The sequence below is a fragment of the Protopterus annectens genome, chromosome 5.part1, assembly GCF_019279795.1.
Source record: "Protopterus annectens isolate FY-2018-M chromosome 5.part1, PAN1.0, whole genome shotgun sequence".
Taxonomy (NCBI): Eukaryota; Metazoa; Chordata; order Ceratodontiformes; family Protopteridae; genus Protopterus; species Protopterus annectens.
Genome location: NC_056736.1, coordinates 31049696 through 31074677, shown reverse-complemented (window position 1 = coordinate 31074677; position 24982 = coordinate 31049696).

The window sequence follows — 24982 nt, the reverse complement described above, 5'->3', positions numbered from 1 at the left end:
AAAAGTAGCTGACTCCAAATCCAGCTCCAGGCAAGTGACAAGTGGAGTACCTCAGGGTTCAGTCCTGGGACTGCTCTTGTTTGGCATCTACTTCTTTGAAGTACAGGCCAACACTAAGGGACTCTGACTAACAAAGTTCGCAGATGACTACAAACTGGGAGCTATTATTGAATCCCCAAATTATGTGAATATTCTACAAAAGGGCCTTACGGAAACAGATGCTTGGTGCCATAACCATGGGCTCAAGCTCAATGCCAAGAAATGCATAGTTATCCCCTTTGGGGAAAAAACATGTACTCATAAATTACCACATAGGTGGCAGTACACTAAACACCAAAAGTGTAATAAGAGACTTAGGGACACAGGTGGACATTGGTCTCACCTTCGATAACCACATCACCACAACAGTCAGGATATCCTTCTTTGTGGCACACCTCATCACTAAGGTCTTTTCATCCAGAAAAAAAGGAGGTCATTGTCCCACTGTACTCATCTCTCATTAGACCCATTATAGAATGCCCCATTTGGTATGCACCTCTCAAGATATCTGCAACAACTGGAAAGGCCGCAGAAATACCTCACTTAAAGAAACACAGGCCTAAAGCATCTGCTAACCATCTAAAAAAACTCCAGCTATTCTGTGTTGCATATCATCTACTCAGAGGCGATCTCTGCTTAATATACAAGGCCATGTCAAACCCAGAGCTGTTGGACATGCTATACTTAAAGAAATCCCAATCCCTCAGGGCCACACGCTCCAGGGGTCTAAACCTTGTCATCACAATGAACAAAACATGCAGGAGGGATAGGTTCATGACCCAGAGACTCCCCAGACTCTGGAAGAGACATCCCATATATGTCAAGCAGAGCACCTCTTCGGCCCTCTTCAACAGAAACCTTGACAATTGGATGGGAGATAGGAAATTCACCCCGGGGATTACATCAGTCACCCTGCTAGACAGGGGTCCAGGGAAGTAAATATTGTGGGAAGAAATAGCAAGGGAATTGTTATGGTTAGGCTTGTATAGGCCCTAGGGCCAATAGCCTAGTACCAACCTAGGAACCAATAAAATGTCATCAAAAGTCTGCGTTGGTGTGTGGTCCCTTTATTGAAGTGGAACGTGACAAATTATTTATTTTATTTTATTTTATTTAGTTTACATTTGTTTACTGGGAAAGTCCGAATGGAACAAGGTCCATTTACAGATGAGGCCTGGGAGAAAAGCTCCATAACATAACAGTACAAATGCAACAAATGACAAAAACATTTCTGTACAGAGGCATATATACAATCAGAGCTCCATGACTTTATATGACAGCACATAATCCATGAATGAACAGAAAATTTCTATACAGTGGCATATATACAGTCAAGGAGATTTTTCGTACCTTAGTTTGATTTGAGCAAGCTTGGTATATAGATAGCAAAATTTGAATTCCCTATTGGTAGTACAAAGCATAAAAATGAAAGAATGCAATCTGGAAAATAATGCTATTTGGGAGATATGTCATAGCGTGAGAAATAGTTTGTAGGACAGTAGTTCCTGATAGGGAGTATTTGAGTAGTACAGAATAGCTGAGTTAAGCAGTGAGGAGATGAGGTGTGGCAAGTTAGGAGGAGAGCAGAAAGGATTTTATGTGATACAGGGACAGAGCCATGATTGCAAGAGGTGTGACTTTAGTGATGTCTTGAAACGTGAGATGGGTGGTGCAGAGGAGATACATTGGGGGAGGTTATTCCATTCCCTAGAATGGTGTGGGAGAACAGACTTTTCCCTGTAGTGTTATTGGCTTTGGTTATGCAGAGCAGGGATTTGTTGGATGAGCATAGAGGGCAATTTGCAGAAAATTGGTTTAAAAATTGGTTTAGCGCTGGGGTTTTCTGAGGGTTCCTTATTATGTTGAAGGTAAGGACTAATTGGTGATAGCTAATTAGCTGAGGGAGTTCTAACCACTGTAGTTGCTTCAGGGCAAGACAGTGATGACTTCTAAAAGTGGAGTTGTTAGCAAATTTTGCAATTTTATTGTAACATGACTCTAGTTTGTTTAGGTCTGTTTTCATGATATGAATTAGGATTGGTGCTGCATACATTAGGGTAGACAAGAGGTGGGTTTGGGCTAAGGAGATTCTAGCTTGGTCTGATAGGAACTGTTTGTGTTTGTATAGGGTTCCTAGTTTCTTATGTACCTTTGTGATGGTTTGTGAGATATGGACATTAAAGTTTAGATTGTTATCTATTTCAACCCCAAGCAGCTTAGTTTGAGGGGAGGGGGAGATTCTGGTCCCTTTTTGGAGGTGATAGTGAAGGTAGGAGGTGTGGATTTGGATTTACTGGGGGTAAAAAGGAGTCATTTTGTCTTGTTGGGGTTTAGAATGAGTTGGACAGCAGTGATCCATTGTTCCACGGAGCAGAAGGATTCCTGGGTAAGCTTTTGAAGAGTGGTTATGGATGGGTCTGAGCAGATTAGGGTGAAGTCATCTGCATACTGTATAAGTGATGCATGCAAGGTGGAAGTATGCCGTTTGTTAGTGAAAATGGTGAATAGTAGAGGACCCGGTATTGATCATTTTGGGATGCCTATAGTAGTTGATAATAGAGGAGATAGTGTACTTTGCCATTTAACTGATTGTTTTCTGTCAGAGAGATAGCTTCTAAACCATGAAGGAGTAGAGGGTGCGAAGGATAAGGTTGACAGAGTGTCTAAGAGTAGTTTATGGGAGACCATATCAAACACTTTTGATAGATCTAGGAATATGGCTGAGATGAATTTGTTGTTGTTGTTTCTTAGATGGTTAAACCGATTGGTAAAGGAGAGTAGAGCAGTGGTTGTGCTGATTTGGGTGAAAACCATGCTGTGTGGGGGAGAGGAGGTTATGTGAGGATAAGAAGTGCATTACCTGGGTGTGAATACATTTCCCCAGATGCTTGGAAAGGGGGACAAGATAGCAAATGGCCAGTAGTTTGAGAGTTCATAGGAGTTTCCACCTTTGTGAAGGGGAATTATATGTGACACTTTCCATGGATGGGGTACGTAGGTTTCTTGTATAGAGCGGTTTATAAGAATTTAGCAGGGTAGGCTAGTGACTCTGCAGCTATTTTTAGAAACTTTGTGGGTAAACCATCTGCTGTGAGTGTGGTGGGTTTTAGTTTATAGAGTAGCTTTTTAACTGAAGAGATTGGTACAGGTGAGAGTGTGAAGGTGGGTATGTTAGTCTGTTCTACAGCTGGGGTGGTTTTAGTGTTCTTGTTGGATAGTTGGATAGATAGTGCGAGGATAGATTCTGTGAAGTGATGGTTGAATTCTGAGGCTATGTTTTTATTATCAGAATTGTTGTTGGGAAATGGGGTGGTGGTTTTGCCTGGTTTTAGAGGGGTATTGATGACCTGCCAGAACTTGTGGGGGTTTCTAGAGTGCTTGTTTGGATGTCTAAGAAGTAGTTCTTTTGATCTACTGTTGTTTGGGTTTTGGCCTTATTTCGTAGTTCTTGATATTTCTGTCTGTCTTGGATAGTGTTATTCTTTTTCCAGGCATTGTCTCTGGCTTTTATTAAGGCTTTTATTGTCCTACTTAGCCATGGGTCATAGTTAATTTTAGTCCTGAGTTTCCTGATGGGAGTTAGTATATTTAATACATTCATAAAAGTAGTATTAAAAAAAAAATCAGCTGCCTGGTCTAAAGGTAAAGTTTTTACTGGATTTCAGCCCTGTTGCTGGAGCATACTGTTAAGAGTTTGTGGATTGACTTTGTGCTCATCCCTAGTATCCTTAAATAACATGGGTTTGGGTATTTTTGCCTGTTTACGAGGGAGGAATGTGGGGCAGTGGTCACTCAACGTATCAGGTAAGCGACACACATGATAATTTTCTGTGGGGATATTAACTAGTGTCCAATCTAGAATGGAGGTTCTACTGGAGTTTTTGTCTACTTTGGTGGGTTCTTGGATTAGTTGTGAGAATCCAAATAAGTTAATATGGTTTGAGGGGTTGTTGGAGTTGCAGGCTAGCCAATCAAAGTTTAGGTCACCTAGCAGGATGGTTTCTTGGGGTAGGTTGATTGTGGCCTATTGCAGTATCTCTTCTATTATAGGTGAGTTATTTCTTGGAGGAATATAACTACAGATGATGTTGATAGCAGGATGGTTTCTTGGGGTAGGTTGATTGTGGCCCATTGTAGTATCTCTTCTATTATAGGTGAGTTATTTCCTGGAGGAATATAACTACAGAGGATGTTGATAGCAGGATGGTTTCTTGGGGTAGGTTGATTGTGTCCCATTGTAGGATCTCTTCTATTATAGGTGAGTTATTTCCTGGTGGAATATAACTGCAGAGGATGTTGATAGCAGGATGGTTTCTTGGGGTAGGTTGATTGTGTCCCATTGTAGTATCTCTTCTGTTATAGGTGAGTTATTTCCTGAGGAATATAACTGCAGAGGATGTTGATAGCAGGATGGTTTCTTGGGGTAGGTTGATTGTGGCCCATTGTAGTATCTCTTCTGTTATAGGTGAGTTATTTCCTGGAGGAATGTAACTACAGAGGATGTTGATAGCAGGATGGTTTCTTGGGGTAGGTTGATTGCGGCCCATTGTAGTGTCTCTTCTATTATAGGTGAGTTACTTCCTGGAGGAATATAACTACAGAGGATGTTGATAGCAGGATGATTTCTTGGGTAGGTTGATTGCAGCCTATTGTAGTATCTCTTTTATTATGGTGAGTTATTTCCTGGAGGAATATAACTACAGAGGATGTTGATAGCAGGATGGTTTCTTGGGGTAGGTTGATTGTGGCCCATTGTAGTATCTCTTCTGTTATAGGTGAGTTATTTCCTGGATGAATATAACTGCAGAGGATGTTGATTCTCTTTTTGTTTTTAAGGGACATAATGGACCCTAATGTCTCTACATTCTGGAATTTGAGAAGTGGGTTTTTTAGTGGTTGGAGGTTGAGTGTATTTTTAAATAAGATTGCAACTCCTCCTCCATTTCTGGTACCTCTATCTTGCCTTAGGATGTTATAGCCTGGGGGAATAATTTCTTCATTTTGTGTAGCAGGTTTTAGCCAGGTCTCTGTAACGGTTAGTATGTCTGGGGAGTAGTGGGATATGAATGCATGAAAGTCATACAGTTTGTTGGATATGCTACGTGTGTTTATACTGATAACAAGTAGTTCTGACTTATGTTTATGGGATAGGATTGGGTTGCTTGGACCTGGGTTGGGGTGTATCTCCCCTGAGATTAGTAGCCATTTTCTGAGGAATAGTGTGAGTTTTATGGCATAGGCTATATCTATGTGTTTTTTGGGTACTGTTACCCTTTTGTGAGGTAGTGTGGTTGCTGTTTTGTGTATGTAGAGTAATGAGTTGTTGGTAAATAGTTTGGAGCATATTACTATATTTGTGTGAGTGTGTGTGTGTGTGTGTGTGTGTGTGTGTGTGTGTGTGTGTGTGTGTGTGTGTGTGTGTGTGTGTGTGTGTGTGTGTTATGTGGTAGGTAGTGCTTGTTGGTATGTTACAGTGTATGGATGTGGCGTAAGCTAGAGTGGTGAAAGTTAGTAGTAGTAGTCCTAGTGTGTCTTGTATGGTGTGGGTGAAGTGTAAAGAGGAGGTTGTTGTGAGGTGGAGGGTGTGGAGAGGGAGTGGGTCTGATGACTGAGGGATGGTAATAGGCTGCTGTGGAGGGGGTGGGGTTATATGGGTTTATAAGTGTAGGAGTACTGGGGGCAGGTGGAATTTAGAGGCAGGGAGGGGAGTGGAGTGACCCTGAAGGGCGAATGGAGCAGGCTAGAGCAAGAGAACCTAAAGCTGTAGAAATCTATCAGTAACAGCAAGAGATTGACTGAGCAAGAAGGTAGCTTAGCCTAAAGATAAGGTAAGGTAAGATTCAATAATAATTAATCTGTGGTTAGCTTCCCTAGGAGGGAGTGGGAAGTTGGAACTATAGAATGGGGAGTATGCTTTAACTAAAAATTCCACCCAGCTATGGTAAGAAGGGTGGATTAGTAGAGTATGTTCCTGCCGAGTGGCCAACTTCATTAAAGCTCTCCAAGTTAAAAGCTGAATGGAGCTCAATGCAGCTGTGCTCACCTCACAAAGATGGTCACAAAGTAAGAGAAAATTGTTAAAAACAAATTCAATGACATTCACCTAATAATTAATTCTACTGGAAGGCTTGTGTTTACAAGTTGAGATTTCCCAGGGCTGATTTGAGCTTTATCTGAAAATTGCTTCCGAACCGAAGGTGGGGGGGGGCACAATCTTGAGGCTTGTGGATGGCCCGAACAAACTGCAAAAACAGATAAAAAGAGTGTGAGCAGAAAGTAAGTAGTACAGTTCTAGGAGAAATCAAGACAATTAAGAGAGTAGAGGATATTAGTCAGAGAGTGATGGAATGATTATCAGAAGACAGAGAGTTGGTACAAGAAATGGTACAATAAGTAGGCACATAGATAAATGTCTGGGGAAGAGTAAAGAATCACAAAGAATAGGAAACGGTGCCTAGGCAGATTATTACAGACAAATCTAACAATGCACTAAATCTAACAGGTTAAAGTAGCACCATAGTTAGGTAAGATACTGGCTAGTATGTGTAACAAATGCTGTGTTTCTGCTTTTCAAATACCATATAAACAACTGTATGTTTCCACTTACAAATACCAAGTATGCTTCTGCTTAAAAAAACAGTTAGAACTGCAGTTAGTTGAGATGCAGATTAGAGTTTGCAGCCAACACTGTTTCTGCTTTTCAGATACCAAATAAACTGTATGTTTCTCCTTAATATATGTTTATGCTTTTCAAATACCAGATACCAAATAAACAAACTGTATGTTTCTCCTTACTGAGAGCAGGAATGTTTCTGCTAACCAATACCAATTAGAACTGTAGTTAGGTAAGATATTGGCTAGAATTTGTAACAAATGCTGTGTTTCTGTTGTTTGTGTACAAAACTAACAGCAACTGTATGTTTCTGCCTATTAATACTAAATGCAACTACAGTGAAGCAGATATCAAAATGGAATTGTCTATGAAGCCAGTCTAACTTCCTAGGTAAGTTTAGATATGTAAGCAAGCATATACACACTGCTTTAATCACCAAGCTCTACATATACAAAGAGCAGTAAAAAAAAAAAGCATTGCAGTTTTGTCAGACTATACACTTTAAATAGCAACAATAAATGTAGCACTAATATAAACCAGCATAAAAATCAATGTAAATTATAACAGCAAACAGACAATGCTAAAAAGGCATAAGCATATAAAAAAACAAACTTACAGTGATCCACAAATTGGAATTCTCATTTACCAGACAAGATACAAAGAGATGTTAAAATTAACCTTGTTCAGAAAATGAGACGTATCTAAAAGAATGGATAAACTAGTCATCCTTTCTCTCATGTAGTGCCTTTTGACTAAATGTTTAAGAGGTTAATGTATACATGAAAATGGGGTGTAAATTTCCAAAGTACACTTTATTTAAAAAAAAAATGAGGTCATCATCAAGAATCACCAACATAGGTTCATAGGTAAGTACTAGGCTATCTGCCCAAGGGCATTTATAAGCCTAGCCAGAATGTGCTGGCTTTCGCCACCCTGTGCCTCTGTCCAGCAGAGCCATTAGTTCCCTGTGCCAATGTCTAGCAATGCTACTGCAGTGATCCCCGGGGTAAATTTTCTCTTTCCCGTCCACTTGTCAAGGGTTCTCTTGAAGAGTGTTAGTGAGGGGCTCTGCCTGATGTATATTGGAATCCTGTTCCAAAGCATGGGGAGTCTCTGAGATAGGAATCTATCCTTCCAGCATGTCCTATTTATTGTTGTGGTGAGGTTTATATCTCTAGAGCGTGTGGCTCTCCGGGATTTGTTTTTTTTTTTTTTAGCTGGAGCATGTCCATCAATTCTGGGTTGGACATGGCCTTGTATGTCAGGCAGAGATCACCTCTGAGTAAGCGGTATGCAACCAAGTACAGCTGGAGTTTCTTGAGTTGTGCTGCACAGGGCATCTGTTTGAGGCCAGTAATCCTCTTGGTGAGGTACTTGTGTGGCCTTTCCAGCTGTTGCAGGTGTATTGTAAGGTACATCCCAAATGGGTCATTGTATTCTATGATGGGTCTAATGAGTGATGAGTAGAGAGGCACAATAACCTCTTTTGTTCTAGATGTGAACCCCTTTGTGATTAGGTGAGCCACATAGAAGGATTTTCTAACAACCTTGGCAATATGATTATCAAAGGAGAGATTACTATCTACTTGGGTCCCTAGATCCCTTATTACATTTTCTGTATTTAGGGGACTACCACCTATGTGGCAGTTTGCGGGTACTTTGTTTTTTCCAAAGGGAATGACTATGCACTTTTTGGCATTTAGCTTGAGACCATGATTTTGACACCAGGTCTCCGTCTCAGTGAGACTCATCTGGAGGGTGTCTGTATCAGCCGGAGAATCAATTATGGCCTCTAGTTTGCAGTTGTCTGTGGACTTGGTCAGCAATAGTCCTCCTATGCTTGCCTGTACCTCTGAGAAGTATATACCGAACAGGAGGGGTCCTAGGACTGAGCCCTGGGGGACGCCACTTGTAACAGGTTTAGAATCGGACATAGAGCCTGCAACTCTCACAATGTGGGTTCTATCCATGAGCCAATTGGCAACCCATCTCATGATATAAGGGTTTATGTTCAAGCTGGTGAGCTTGTCTATAATACTAGAACAGGGAATGGTGTCAAAAGCCTTTGCGAGGTCTAGGTGGGCTGTGTGGACCTCCTTTCCCTCGTTAAATGCCTTGGTAACCATCTCAAAGAAGTCCACCAGGTTTAGGAGGCATAATCTGCCCTTAACAAAGTCAAACTGGGTAGGGTCCAAGGTTTGGAGGTTCCCAATGTCTCTGTTAATGAGTTCCATGATGATCCATTCCATAGCCTTGCAGACCAGGCTAGTCAGGGTTATAGGGCAATAGTTCCCAGGGTCCGTTGTGGCTCCACCTTTGTGGTGCAGGATAACTGTTGCTGTGTGCCATTCTGTGGGTACGTAGCCTGTAGAGAGGCTGAGTTTGAACAGTGTGTTTAGGTGAGGGGTTAGTTCATTTTGGAGCTCTTGTAAGACAAAGCCTGGGACACCATCCGGTCCCATTGAAGCTGTGATTTTGGCTTTGGATAGGGCTGTTTTAACTTGTGTGTCAGTGATTGATGGGGCCCTACATTCGTCTGGTATGGTTATGGGCCCTTTAGGGGGTGAAAGGGGGGTGAAGTTTGCACTAAACCTGTATGCCAGAATGTTTGCAATATCAGTCAGTTCAGTGTATTCTGTGCCATTTTGCACTAACTCAGAGCAGATCTCAGAGTTTCCACTTAGGTTCTTGAGATAGCTAAATAATATTTTGTGTTTATCTTTGGAGTCATTGGCAATTTTTCTTTCGAAACTAGCCTTGGATGATTTAATGAGGGATCATAGTTTCTTGCTGATATTGATCAGGGATGTCTTTCCTTCTTTGGATTTTTTTCTGTACTAGTTTCCTCCTTCTGTTGTATAGCTTGTTTATGGCAGGGGTCCACCAGACTGGTTTCCTTTTCTTGGAGGAGTGAGTCTTGGTTTTACTTGGGATAGCACAATCCATTTATTCCTGCAGATGCTCATAGAGTGCCTTTGTAAAGGTTTCAGCAGCTTGGACAGCACTGCCCTTTAGCATGGGGACTGTGTACCTTTCCACATCGTGAAGTTTGCTTTTGAAAAGTTTTTCATGGTGGTTTCCTTGATTGGGGGAGGGGGCGGAATTTGGATATCCAGAGTGATTAGTCTATGGCCTGATCTAACCAGCGAGGGGTTGACCTCCGGTGTGGAACACCGGTCGGCCATGTTGGTGATGACCAGGTCCAATATGTTGTTCCCTCTGGTGGGGGTGTTGACCAGTTGATCCAGGGCATTCGAGTTTATAAATTCTAGGAAGCATTGGGCAAGGGAGTTAGTACTTGAGTAGTTCTACCAGTTTATGTTTGGGTAATTCATATCACCCAGTATTAAGGTGTTTGGTAGGACCTTCATATTTCCCAGTTTCTCCAGAAATGCGGAATGGGGGTCTTGGTCATGGAGGGTGATCTGTAGCAAGCTACAATTTGGATTGCAGTTTTGCCATTGTTAGTTTCACATGGATGATCTCTGATGCATTGTGCTGCACCACTAACCTATAGGTGTGGGTATCCTTGATGAATATGGATACACCCCCGCCTTTTGTGTTTCGGTCCTGGTTCTGTGGCCGAAAGGTATGGTATGAGTTATAGTCTAGTAGTGCTGGGGTGCTCTCATGAGCCTTAAACCAGGTTTCTGTTACTGCACAGATGTTGATGTTCGCCATACTGAGGAGTGCCTTGAGTGCATGCATTTTGAGGTTTAGACTTCTGGCGTTGAGTAACATTACCCTCAGTTTTTGGTTACTTGTGCTATTTATGGTGGTGGGTTTGTCTTTTGAGCCTTGCCTAAAAAAGGCACTATGGGGGTGGCAAGAGCCTTGGCCAGTATTCAAAAGCCTAAGGGTGACATGTGCAAGCCATCTCTAGTGAAGCAGCATGGCTTGTTGAGCATGTCATCCCAGATGATACTGAATCTGGGATGATACAGATACTGGATCCCCTTTGAATGACATCAGAAACTTAGCCAATTGTTGAAATTGATCATTTATTTCTTTATACTGTGGCATCATTCTTGGTGAGGACAGGATGCTACTCAGGGTCAGAGTCATACCGGCCTGGGCTACATGATCAGAGAGCTCTTCCATGTCTCTTTTCATGTAGTCCAGGGAGGTACGTCTCAGGTCATTCACACCAACATGGACAATGACAGAGCTGTATTTGTACTTGTTCTGGAGTGACCTGAGTGCTTGTGTTATGTGGCGGATCCTGGCACCCGACAGGCATCTAACTGTAATCTTCTCCTTGTCCAGCCTAGTTAGTGGGACATCAGTGTGCCTGACTATAGAGTCGCCTATTACTAGTGTGTTGGGTATGTTATTTTGCGTTAAGGGCTGTGACTGCGTGGCACACTAATTATGTGAAGTATGTGTTTCCTGGTTGGTGAAGGGGTGTGGATGTTGCTTGGATGTCTGCTTTGGAGGTCTCTGTTGCTTTTGCAGATTTTTATTTAGAGACTCCGAGCGTGTTTTCATGTATTCATGTGTGTTATTTGCCGGTGTTGGTTTATTAGGTCTATGTGAGACTGATGGTGTGTTGCAAGTATTACCCTTCCCCTCTTGAATGTCAGCTCCAGTCTTGGGTTGAGAGAGCTTTGCCTCCAGTTTGGCTGTATAATTGCATCTCTTGCATATATTAGTGTTTGGTGGTAGGAGAAGTGGGTTATCTGTGTACATGAGGCAGTTGTAACATTGCCTCAAAATGTCCAGATTCATCAGTTGGACTGGAGAGTACACCGGAAACTGCCCTTTGGATATGCCTAAATAGGTAGAGTAAGCAGTTTTTCTGATTGGCTAGTGGGGACGAATAGAGAGCCTTGTGCTTCTGGACAGTATAGGGGGGTCGAGTGCCAGGGTTAATTAGTGCTTGTTATGAGTTTTAAGCAAGTGCTTGACTGTGAAATGAATGGTTTGAGTGCTAAAGTTGAAGGTTTGTCTAGTTCCAAGGGAAAAATTGAAGAGTACACTTCATGGAGCCGAGAATAGTTTAACTCTAGCTAAATGGCGCTGCCCAGTGAACAAAACCGCACAAATGCAGTTTTTATAGCAGGGAAGTGAAACACATAGAAATTAGCCCAAAATGGCTGATAAACTATTAACTTCTGGGCTGAAACCACTCCTCCAGGGACAGATAGGCTGCTCAAAGCTCCCCTCTCTCACAGGTGAACAAAGAAACTTCCTTCTATCCAAGTAAGTTATGGGCAAACACAGAAACTTGCAACACAGCCCTGGATTCAGCAATAACCTGAAAACTGGACTATACTAGTTCAGAAAGGTGTGAAAAAGTATATATATCTTTTTTTTTTTTTTTCAGAAAATAGAGCAGATACAATCACAATTAGCCCGAAATGGCCAATAAACTACTAACTTCTGGGCTGAAACCACTGCTCCAGGGACAGATAGGCTGCTCAAAGCTCCCCTCTCTCACAGGTGAACATAGAAACTTCCTTCTATCCAAGTAAGGTATGGACAACACAGAAACTTGTAACTCAGCCCTGGATTCAGCAATAACCTGAAATCTGGACTATACTAGTTCAGAAAGGTGGGTAACAAGTATATAGATTTTTTTACAGAAAATAGAGTAGATACAATCAAAACAACACTTTAAATGCACAGAAAAGGCTATCACACTTTAGTGTGTAGCCTGCAACAGTTAAACAGATTATTTAAACACAAAAATGACTTAATTCAAGTGCAGGCAGCAAATAAGTACAATATGTAGCAATAGCAAACTTTTTAAATCACAGATTTGCTAAAAAAAACTGGCGTTTTAGGCGGAACTAGTTAAGACAGCAAGAAAATAAGAAAAGTGATATTTAATCACTCCAAAGTCACACTTTTGTCTCTCTGCTGCTGTAGACTCTGCAAAACACCTGGAAGGCACTTGCTGAGCGGAATACAAGTGCAAAAACTGAGCAAATGCAGATTTTATAGCAGGGAAGTGAAAGAGATAGAAATTAGCCCAAAAATGGCCAATAAACCATTAACTTCTGGGCTGAAACCACTCTTCCAGGGACAGATAGGCTGCTCAAAGCTCCACTCTCTCACAGGTGAACAGAGAAACTTCCTTCTATCCATGTAAGGTATGGACAACACAGAAACTTGTAACACAGCTCTGGATTCAGCAATAACCTGAAAAGTGGACTATACTAGTTCAGAAAGGCTGGAAACAAGTATATATATATATATATATATATATATATATATATATTTTTTTTTCAGACAATAGAGCAGATACAATCAAAACAACACTTTTCCCAATTAACCAGTTAAAAAGCTTAAAACTGAGCCCTGTTCCAGCAGTCTTCAATCAGACAGGTTCTAACTGCACAGTCCTGCCACTAGGGTACAGAGAAACCTTCTCCAAAAAAGACAGCCTGGATCAGTGCACAAGTTATACAAACAAAGCTAGATCCAGCTGTCCTGAATCGAGTCTATCCTACAGCAAACAATGTGTACCGATTTCAGAAAGAAACAGTTCAAGTAATTATGCTGTATCTACATTAGGATATGTTTGCAACAACAGCCACTCATCTTCTTATCATTTTTAAAAGAGACAAAGAGACAAGCACTATCTTAAAATCAGAAGATTCCAAGCAATTGAGTCATGAAACCATTTCTGCCTTGACATTATTTGCTATTAGACTTTACCCTGTCTCTTGGGGAGGGCCAGGCCTGCCAAAAACAAATGGTGAGTTTGTGAGTTCCCAACCAGTCACCCAGGTCACAGTTGAAGGATTATTGTGTATAATAACCTTGCTTACCACAAAGAGGTGATTTGATCAAAAACTGGGAGAGGCCTTGTATGAGGAACCTACCTCTTCATCATGCCTTCTTTATCATCGGGTGAAAATTGAGTCCCTGCATGAAATACCTCAACACAACACATATCCTGAGATGCTCTTTATCTATCTGTCTGTTTCTCTATCTATCTATCTATCTATCTATCTATCTATCTATCTATCTATTTATCTATCTATGTATCAGTCTATGTGTCTATCTTTTTGTCTATATTTTTCAATGAACAGAAAGTCAAACACTGAGCTACATTTATATGGGCTGTTGATAGTGCTGACTTTCCAAAAAGTAAAACTATCTCTAAACTGGCATGTAGAATTAGAAGTGTCTTGTTCATCCACATTGTGATGTTAAAGATATGAAGATGCCGTAAACTATCTCACATCAGCAGTTGGGAACAAGGTGCATTTTATTCAAAACTTTTGTGCTTCATTTCTAAAATTACAATATTAGTCAACTGCAGTAAGAACAAGAAACTTAAGTCAACTGTGCTGTGCTGTGTTTGTCTATCAAAATATACTAGAAAAGCTACTGATGTAACCAAAAATAATTCAGCATCTTTGAAAAGACGTACATGTTTGTCACATGAAGCTAGAGTAGTAAGTTCACATTAAATTCTATAAAATAATATAAACTAGTTTAACCATGTTGTAATCAATATAAGACAATGAAAATGCTGTCATACTTCAAAAGTGTATGTGATAAGGGGTATGGTACTTCTAAAATCATATAAATATATGCAGAATCACTTATTATTAGTGTGCATGCAGCAAAGAAACAGCTCAGGTAAAAGCAGTAAAGTCAGTGCACTGTAAATGGTGCAGAGCTGAAAGCTAATTGAATACAAAACCATAATAAAGCAAAAAGTGCCTTAAGCTGATATTTTACAGTTGCCCCCAACACACACACACACACACACACACACACACACACACACACACACACACACACACACACACACACACACACACACACACACACACACACACACACACACACACACACACACACACACACACACACACACACACACACACACACACAAACACACACCGGTATAAGCACACATGTGCATGGACACACAACTCATCAGACAATGTTGTGCATCAATATGCTAGTACATTAAAAAAAGCAGATGGCGTCAGCTTCCAGGAATGCTGTATTTTATTGTACTCAGGTCATGACTGGCAAATTAAAGTACAACAATCAGTTTAGCTATAATACATTCTGTGCCTCTTCAAACTGGAATCTTACAAAGTTGCATTTGAGACATACATCTCAACTGTCCAAATTTTCACAGAATGCCCAGATTTGTTGCCTCCTTTTTTTGACATGTTCCTCATAAAATTTGTGGTTTTCTGCCAAATCACTGAGGATTGAAGTCAATACATAATGACATGTTATTTTATCAACTTTCTACATTTATAACAACAATATTTAAAATCTGTTCTTATTTTTGGGCCTTTGTCACCCCATTATTTTTTTCTTTGTCCAGATTTTTTGTGTTATGAAGTTGAGAGGTATGATTTGAAACCTATTAGGATCATGATTGATCACAAGAGGGAGATGATTTTTTTTGAGGTATGACACAGAATCAGAATTGCTTTGGTAAGGCCTTACAGTGTCTAATAATGGTGGCTGCCCAAAAAGCAGTTCCTAGAAAATGTAAATCAAAATCTAAACCAACTATACCGGAAGTAGTGGATATAGTAACAGAGATAAAACAACTGGAATTGAGATCTTCAGAAAAGGGTAGGAACAAATTACACAGGAAAAATGGGAATTGTGAGAACAGTACGTACAAGGAAGGAATGAGGTCTAAAAGACGGCAGGAAATAAATGAGTTATGTGATATTTGAGTGAGAAAAATTGGGTAGATTATAAGTGAGGTATAATATTTGGAACTGGGAGTGTGTCTGTATGGTTTGTGATGTGAAATGCTTGCAACTAGGATTATGTTGGTGTGGTTTGTTTTCATTTATATAACTGTATGATTGCCTATGCAATAAGTGATGATTTAATAAAGACATTTCTTGTTAAAAAAAGACAGGAATTGAATAATTTATGTAATATTGCTTAGGTTATATGATATATAGCAATATATGTGAAGTACAATGTTTATGGTAATATAGTTTGATTACTTTTATATGAATGTAAATTTGCCTGTGTCACAAGAGATAACTCAATAAAGATGTTTGAAAAAGAGGATATCAAGAACTATCAAGAGTTAGATAAAATTAACACATGCTGATACTCTGGAACAAACTACCTATCTATATCAAACAATGCCCTCCTGCACCTGTTCAAAAATCTTGATGATTGATGGGAGGAGAGAGGAACAGCCAGGGGGACACTTCTGTCTCTGCTCTCGACACAGTGGCACAGGAAAATAATTTTCTTGGGTGGCAAAAGCAAGGGTACCTTTGGCTAGGCTTATATAGGCCCTAGGGCCAATAGCCTAGTACCTACCTATGAACCTATGAAGCTGATAAGCATTTTGTAGTCATTTTAATTTTACTTTGAAATTGAAAGAATCACTCATTGGCACAGAGTATAAATCAAATCTCTTCCTAAGTTATTACAGTTCTTATGAAGCCAGGATCGTATATGACATTATGGACACAGTTGACCTGTCGGCAGCAACAAAATTAGCAGATTAATTAACAGACTCTAGCTCAGCTGATTTAAATTTCATTAAATATGTGTTAATGATCACTTCAGGATTTTCACACTTACACAACCTCTTCTACAAAGTTTCAAATGTTCATATCAATATTCAGATGAATAAGAAACCTCACTGCTTATAAAATATCAAAAATGATTTATGTATCATCACACAACTTTTTAAGGGTACACTTTTTAAGCTTTCATGATCAAATTGAAATGCATAGTTTACTTTTACATTCAATGTTTAAGCATTTCAAAAAACATGTCAGTCATACACTTCTAGCAATCACTTATCAATTTCCTCTGGCACACAATAAATGTTGATATTAAACCTATGTTACAGTTTTCTAATTGGTTACATATATATTTTAAATGCTTATTACATGTTGTATTTAAAATCCTGATTAACTTTTCATAGTTCGTGCTAAATACTATGAATTTGATTAATCTTGATTTCATGGTCCTTCAGTCATTGGATATATACAACTGTATAAAGGTTCACATTTAAAATGTTATGGGCTTAATGGTGTAATATAGCTGCAGAGATATGAGTTTATGAGTAATGCATGCAATTGTAACTTCATAATTCATGTTCACAATTCTATCCCCCCTGCTTGAAGAAAGATAAGCAGATGAGTATGCAGTGGTATATGCAATTTGAGCTTCTCATTTCATGAACTTCTGATTCCCTGTAATTTAATTTTCTTATCCCAAAAAGGATGCATTGTTTTCTAATGTTTCATCTTTTCTACTTTTTGTGATGTTATATGTGTGACAGTTGTCAGCTAAGCAGTGAGGATAGAGTAATATAAGTATGGAATGACAGGGAGTGCAAGTATCTGACAAATATTGCCTCTAAGCCTGCCATGATCTGGCTGGCTTCTGTTCCTATTCACATGGCAAATACCATAAATGGTAAGGTGCCATATTCAGATAATAATGACACAGAGCTGTATCCAGAAATTATGTAGATATCCTTAGAATTTTTTAAGTATTTCATCTTGAATAGTAGATTTGAAAATTCTGCTTGGGAAGTCTCCGGAAGTGAGAGCACCCATGCCTTCGCTACAATCAGTACTGTACTAGAGGTTGTGTGCTTAGGGGGTTGTTATTGATGTGGTAAATAGTCGGGGTCATGTTTTTGCCGAATGGTATGATAATATATTTTTTTGCATTTAACTTAAGACCGTGACTTTGGCAACAGTCATTTGTTGCTCTGAGACCCTCTTGTAGTATGTTAACATCATTTGCGGAGTCAATGACAGTACCCAATGTATAGTCATACACACACACTGGGTCAGCCACAGGCATTTTGTCTTTTCCTGGACCTCTGAGAAGTAGATGTCAAACAGTAAGGGTCCAAGGACAGATCCCAGGGGAACACCACTAGTGGCAGGTCTGCTGTTGGAGGTAAAGGCACCTATTTTGACCTTGTGGGTCCTATCAGTGAGCCATTTGGCCATTCACCTGATAAGGTAGGGATTTACACCAAGTTATGTTAGCTATTTGATGATGCCCAAGTGTGGGGGTTGTGTCAAAGGCTTTGGCAAGGTAAGCTGTATGGATTGACCTTCCCTCTTCCAGGGCCTTGGTGACAGTCTCAAAAAAGTCAACCAGGTACAACAGGCAAGATCTGCCCTTGATTAATCCAAACTGGGTGGCGTCAAGTACTTGTACATTGCCTATGTCCTTGTTTATGAGGTCCATAATAATACACACCATGGCCTTACAGATAAGACTTGTCAAGCTAATGTGGTGACAGTTTCCAGGGTCAGTAGTGGCACCAACTTTGTGCAAGGGGATGACAATGGCAGTTCTCCACTCTGCTGGAATGAAGCCTGTACTTAGGCTATGGTTGAATAGACCCATCCACACCACCACTTCAGACTTCATTCTCCATCAACCAACTGACCCGTTTATTCCCTTGCTTAAGGGTGATGGCCATACTCATATTTTTCAGCTTGGATCAGAACTGTATGGTCTATTCATTCCTTTGTTTGATTGGGAGCCCAACTGGCATATTATTTTCCCTTGAATGTGAGAGATGGGTAATTGGGCCAAACAGTCCATCATCATATCAAAATAGCTCTGCCCCTCTTAGATGGTTCTGACTTTCTGTAGTCAATGTTTGCTAAGGGGGCATGTGTGCTACCAGAAACCCCCTACCAATGTCATCCTGTAGGTGTCAACCAAGCAGTAAGCTGTACCACTTCCACAGAGATGGGCATACTCTCCTGTGCTCACTTTGCCACTGTTTATCATCTACCTAATTTCCCATGCTATTCTACCATTTTCAGTATTACATGCACCTCAATCAGCTTTGAACAAGAGCTGTCATACCACTGTGTACAGATTTCCCTCTACCCCTCAAAAAAAATTACAGTATTCATCCAACAGAGAAAGTAATAGGCTTGAACATAGAAATAAATGATTTTCATCCACACTGAGAATGTATCATTTCTTTCTGTACCATGTATATATTTGTCCATCCTTAGTATCTCTCATCAGCTGGTATATCCCATTCTGTAAACTGTGTTCTTGCAGTCTCTACCTCACTTAACATTTTGTTATTCACATCCATCATAGTGACTTAGTTTGTTGTCTCTTAATTACAGCTCATCAAATCTATATTACATCTATATATAAGATACAATATCAATGCCTCATTAGTCAAAAAAGACCTTAGGTTTAATTTGTTTTCTTTCCTGACTAGAAAAGAAACTCCAGTGCAAGGATTAAAAAAACAGTATCATAAGCTATTCATCCTGCACACCTGCTAAATGATTCTACAACAAGTAGAATTCTCTCGCTACCAAAGGTAGAGCTTGTAAGTGAAACAAAAACAAGGAAAAGCAAGAACTCTACCACATGAAACAAAGATTAAAATCAAACTTTTATAACAAAATAAAATAAAATAAAATGAAATAAACTGGTTCCTCTCAGACGATAAGAGCTTTCAAAAAGTTTCTTCTTCAGATCAACTGGGAACTTGGAATACAAATAGCAAAACATTCAATCAGCATGGGAGTGGCTCCTAATGCATTCAATTTACTTAAAGTGATATATTCATTGTTGACCTATTTTGGGTCTTCGTGCTTTGAAAACTGGCTTGAAAGGTACTAATGAATTCAAGCCTGGTGGTTGATCTGCCCTTAGATTAACTATCCATTTGATTTCACGTTGTTCCACACAGTTATTAATATCACCTTTCCTGGCACTGGGGTATACTAAATCTAGGACTCTAAAAGAAAAGAAATGTGTACTATTTGTGTTTATATGTACTGATAATGCATTGTGTGCAACACGATCTCGTATATCACGCGTATGTCTTTGGATGCGTTGTTTAAAAAGTTGTGTGATTTTACCCACATAATACATATCACAGCTCTCACAGGTAGCCAAATAGACTAAATTAGAACTTGTACAAGTTGCAGAAACATCAGTACGAGTTCTATTCCCTGTTGTGGGATGGATGAATTCCAAACTGGAATTAATAAGATGACAAATATTGCATTTCTTACAAGGTTTCGTTCCTGAGTGGTCATTTTGAGTAACATGATTGAAACCATCTTTAATGCATAATCTCTTCAAGTTTTTCCTGTTTTTATATGCAAAATGTGGCTTATCTCCCACTATAGCACGTAACTTTGGATAGTACACATTTCTTTTCTTTTAGAGTCCTAGATTTAGTATACCCCAGTGCCAGGAAAGGTGATATTAATAACTGTGTGGAACAACGTGAAATCAAATGGATAGTTAATCTAAGGGCAGATCAACCACCAGGCTTGAATTCATTAGTACCTTTCAAGCCAGTTTTCAAAGCACGAAGACCCAAAATAGGTCAACAATGAATATATCACTTTAAGTAAATTCACACAAATTGAATGCATTAGGAACCACTCCCATGCTGATTGAATGTTTTGCTATTTGTATTCCAAGTTCCCAGTTCCCACTACGATCTGAAGAAGAAACTTTTTGAAAGCGCTTATTGTCTGAGAGGAACCAGTTTATTTCATTTTATTTTATTTTATTTTGTTATAAAAGTTCGATTTTAATCTTTGTTTCATACGAAGCCTAGGTGGTAGAGTTCTTGCTTTTCCTTGTTTTTATTTCACTTACAAGCTCTACCTTTGGTAGCGAGAGAATTCTACTTGTTGTAGAATCATTTAGTAGGTGTGCAGGATGAATTACTAAATGATTCTAGGAATACCCTTACAGATAATTGTGGTTTCCATAATATTTGTTATTTACAAAATTGCCCGTAATGTGTTCATTCTAAGAATGACATACTAATTTTACCTACTGAGTTTGTAAACAAGTTTGCTTTAACAGTCAACCCTAGGTACTACAGATTTATTTATTTTTTTGATTCCCATACAGTGTACTAAAAGCTGTTGCTACCCTCCTAAGTTTTCATTGCTTTCAGTGAGACTCAGCATTATTGTTTGCTGACATCCTCTTTTTATATTGTGGTACCACTGTAGTTCTGCATCATTTGTTGATGTATTTATGCTAAATAATTATAACATTCTATATTTTATGCCTCTGTCAATATTAGCTCAAACCCATGGAGACTGTCTTATTTATCATACTTATTAAATAAAGCAAATAATAAATATTATTTGTGTGCTTAAGATAAACAGAATGCAATTCAGACATATCCTGATACAACCTATGGTTATGTCTTAGCGTGATAAGCTCAGCTCGTATTGTCATAGCATTTGATTGTTTTGGTACTTACGTATTATCGCAACCACATCGCAAACAAGTCACTCTTGTACAAAACGCAATTAACAGGTCACAGGAAACGTAAGTACCGACATTTGTAGTCATAAACACAGTGAAACAGAACTTTAAAAAACTTTTGTCTGTGTAAAACTGCTTGTTAAAGAGAACATCTTGATAAGAAAATGGGTGTATAAATCTAAAGCTCAAACTAAAAATACGAGGCAAAAAATCTGAACATTCTGCAAAAATCTAGATAGTTGTGAGGCATGAGGGCCCCCACAAGTACCAGTCTCAAACTGTGAGCAGATGTAGTGGCATTGATATATTAATTTTTTTTTATTAAGTACAATGAATGTCAGGATCATTACTTTCTACCTTCTGTCTCCAAAATGTATAACACTACTTCTTGTAATATGTTTGTAGCAAATGGGCAAAACATGGAGCACTCACCAGTGGCTTCAGCCCAGAAGCTTAGAGAGTTGTTAACCGTTTATTCATATTTTAAACAAGTAGTTTTGATAAGTAAATACTGGGTCATATTAATTATGGGTATTTGATAACAAAATTCTTAATGACTGTGTGCATAAACCCTTTCAGGAGGAACAGACTATATTGAGTCTCAGAATAAGGATCACTCTTTACAACGAGGTAAATGCTGCTAAACTGTCCAGATTTTCACTTCATATTTTGGTCTATTCTTCATAAAATGTGTGTTTTTCTGGCAAATCACTGAGGATTTGAGTCATAACATAATGACGCACATTTGAGTTACAGACTTTATGTACTCCCAAAAATGCATGCTAATACAAAAACTCCATTCCATTAGTTTTCCAGGTATATAGAGTCCATCTCCAAAATGTAGAACACTACTTCTTGTAGTATAGTTGGAGCAAATGGGCAAAATGTGGAGTACTCACCAGCAATTTCAGCCAGGAAGCTTAGCGACCTGTTAATTGCGTGTTGTTTCTAAAGTGGTTGCGATAATACGTAAGTACCATTATTTTTCATTCCATCCACCCCATCAGTTCCTTATTTTCAAATAATCTGTAAAGAAGAATTTCAACCTGTTTTCTCTCAGGGATTTAGTATTATACTAAGAGTATTGTTTGCTCATTGGAAGTAAACCAGTGGTAATAGTTTATTAATGAGATCCCTGGCAACATCATCTATCTTTTTTTTTCTGATATGAGCAGATTAATGATGATACCTAACATCCAAATAATAACTAATTCACTTCATCTGTTGTCTATCCATCTGTCTATGAAAAATGTCAGCAGTTTCACCAAGCTATTGTCTTTATATAATGTGCTTTGCCCAGGAGTTTCAGACCATCAAATTAGCTCTGCTTTTATTTTTTGATAAAATGAGATGTACTATGGCATTGCATGCTGATCATTGTGTATCACTGTATTTTTTGTTGGACACTAACAAGTATTTTCAAACATCATAGGCAGTACTCATGTAAAATAAGGATTCAAAACTTCTAAGCACAAATTTTTGTCTATAGTGAATACTTTATCATCTAAGAAAAATCCTTATTGTCAATACTAAGTCTGATAAAACCAAAAGAATTCTAACTACAATGCTAATACTTTGAAAATGTAAAATTAGTTGTTTTGTCACTTTTATTATTGGTGGGCATATGCAATGCATAGAAATGGGAAATCCTAACAAGCCCTCGTATTCTGAAAGGATTACCATGATGTGGAATGCTTAACTTGGAAGGGTTCCATATTGTGGCAATCCTTACTGTTTCACAGATAGTGCTTCCATCACTTGTACCAATGACACTGACTACAGAACAAAAAGTTATGTTGCCAAAGCCATATTCTAATGTGGCAGTTTGAGGGATTGGCTAATGTAAATTATACCATGCACGCTGATTGGCCAGCGGTTATACTAATGGAAAAGGTCCGGGACTTTTTCCATTAGTATAACTGTAAAACTGTGTCAGCTATATTTAAATGGGTTTAACATAAAAATAAGCAACGGAGATCTCCGCTGCTTATTTATGTTAAACCCATTTAACATAGCGGAGAAAGCAAGATCTCCGTTGCTTTTTAGAGTTCGCTATGTTAAATGGGTTTAACATAGCGAGACAGTTTTTTAATAAGCAACAGCGATGTCCGCTGCTTATTTGTCTCGCCATGTTAAACTCATTTAACATAGCGATTCAAAAAGCAACGGAGATCTTGCTTGATGCCAGACATCTGCGGAAGGGCAGTAAACAGGCATTATACTATGCCATTATTTAAGAAAAGTAATAGTTTTTCTTAAATAATGTCAACCAAACCACACCAACCGGTAATTTAGCATTACCCACTTATTGCTATATTAACCATGTGGTATTTGCCAGAAATGGTGGTAGCAATGGATTAGTGCTGCAAAGTGATTCAGTAAATAATAACACTGAGTTATTTTTTATGCTGAAAGGAAAACTGAATAACATATTTTGAAGGCTTTCACACATTTATCCATATAAGAAATGGCCTCTACTCATACTGCAACTGCAGGAAATGTTCTCAGATGGGTGTTTATATCAGGGTGGTCCGCCTACCAAAAGTAAGTGTAGGAAAGCTATGCGCGTGTATGTGTGTGTGTGTGTGTGTGTGTGTGTGTGTGTGTGTGTGTGTGTGTCTTGGGTGCTACAGCTAGTGCAGAGAACATTAGCATGTTTGCGTCATAACATTCAGATGTTGATGAATCCCAGGGTCTCACTGTCATGTTAATTGAGCAACCTACTTTAGACAATTAATGCTGATGGCAAGAATCTCTTTGAATCCCGTGGAGAGTAAAAAACAAGAATATGTTGTATGTGAGATGTACAACTGCATATCAAGTAAAGAAAAATAGTTCATAGCAAGGAAAAAGCAGGGGTAGAAAGATGCATGTGACAGGAAAAGCAGCCTGTTAGAATCAAATTAAAAACTGAATACTTTTACAAGCCAGTAATTATGTGGTTTTATATTCATTCTAGAAATGAAACAAGTATGTGGCAATTCTGTAGACATATAATTAGAGAAGTAAAAATATATTAAAAAAATTAAATTTTGATTAGAAATATTGCATAGCGTAATCTGCAATGGCTCATAAACAATCATGGTTCCTAACAAACATTTTAAGGCAAATGTTTCAGGAATCAGAACAAAGAGTCAATTTTATAAAATAAGGTACATTTCTTGCTAGCAAACTGAATATGTGACATCAGCAGATGAAGCATCGTGTTTGAAAAGTAAAATACCAGACTTATTTCAGTTAATGCATTTCATGTGTGAAATGTAAAAATTTGGCTAATTGCTTATGGAAATGCAATTACTGTAATCAGGCTCAACAAGTCAGAGAAACAATTATCACACAGGAAGTGCATAATGAAGAATGTGTCAGCTTCGTTTTGAAGAAGCACAGACGCACATTGTTTTTATTTAATCACAATGGATCCTAATGGTAAATCATGGTGCAATTATTTCCCTTAAGATAAGAACCTAAATGCAAACTATCAACTAAAGAAAATGTTAACTATATACATGCAAATTAAAGCAAAAAAAATGCGATCTGCATGACAGTGTTTGCAAACTTCTGACATGATATGCAAAGAATTTAGCAGCAGCAGAATACTTTTAGAGCAATGGCCTTCATTCTTTTGTTAGAGAACCTCAGAGACAGGAATTTCTTAGGGGATTTAACAATGTGATCTAATATTGAACATAACGGATGCAACAATGCATAGGACCAGTATTGTAATTACAAAATCTATTTAATCTGCATAAAATTTGCTTTACATTACAATACCAGGTGAGTGTTAGAATGCAGCAGTCCATACACCTCTGTAAATTCAAGGAAGGAAGAAGTATGTCAAAAGAGCTATGAATGCTAATCGCTAATATCAGAAGCATTCACGTATGGAATGCAAACAGTATTGCATCTTTTATTGCAGACCAACTACTCATCAGGGTGGAGAAATGTAGATAGGAGTAAAGATTGTGTCTAGATTCCTTCCATTATAGTAGTGTCTATTTATTTGCTTTTCTTTAGCAGGAACATTTGACTGGGTTACATAGTCCATGTTTAGTAATGGCACATGGAGGAAAGCTTCAAGAAATAATAGATGTTCAATATAGCAAAGCT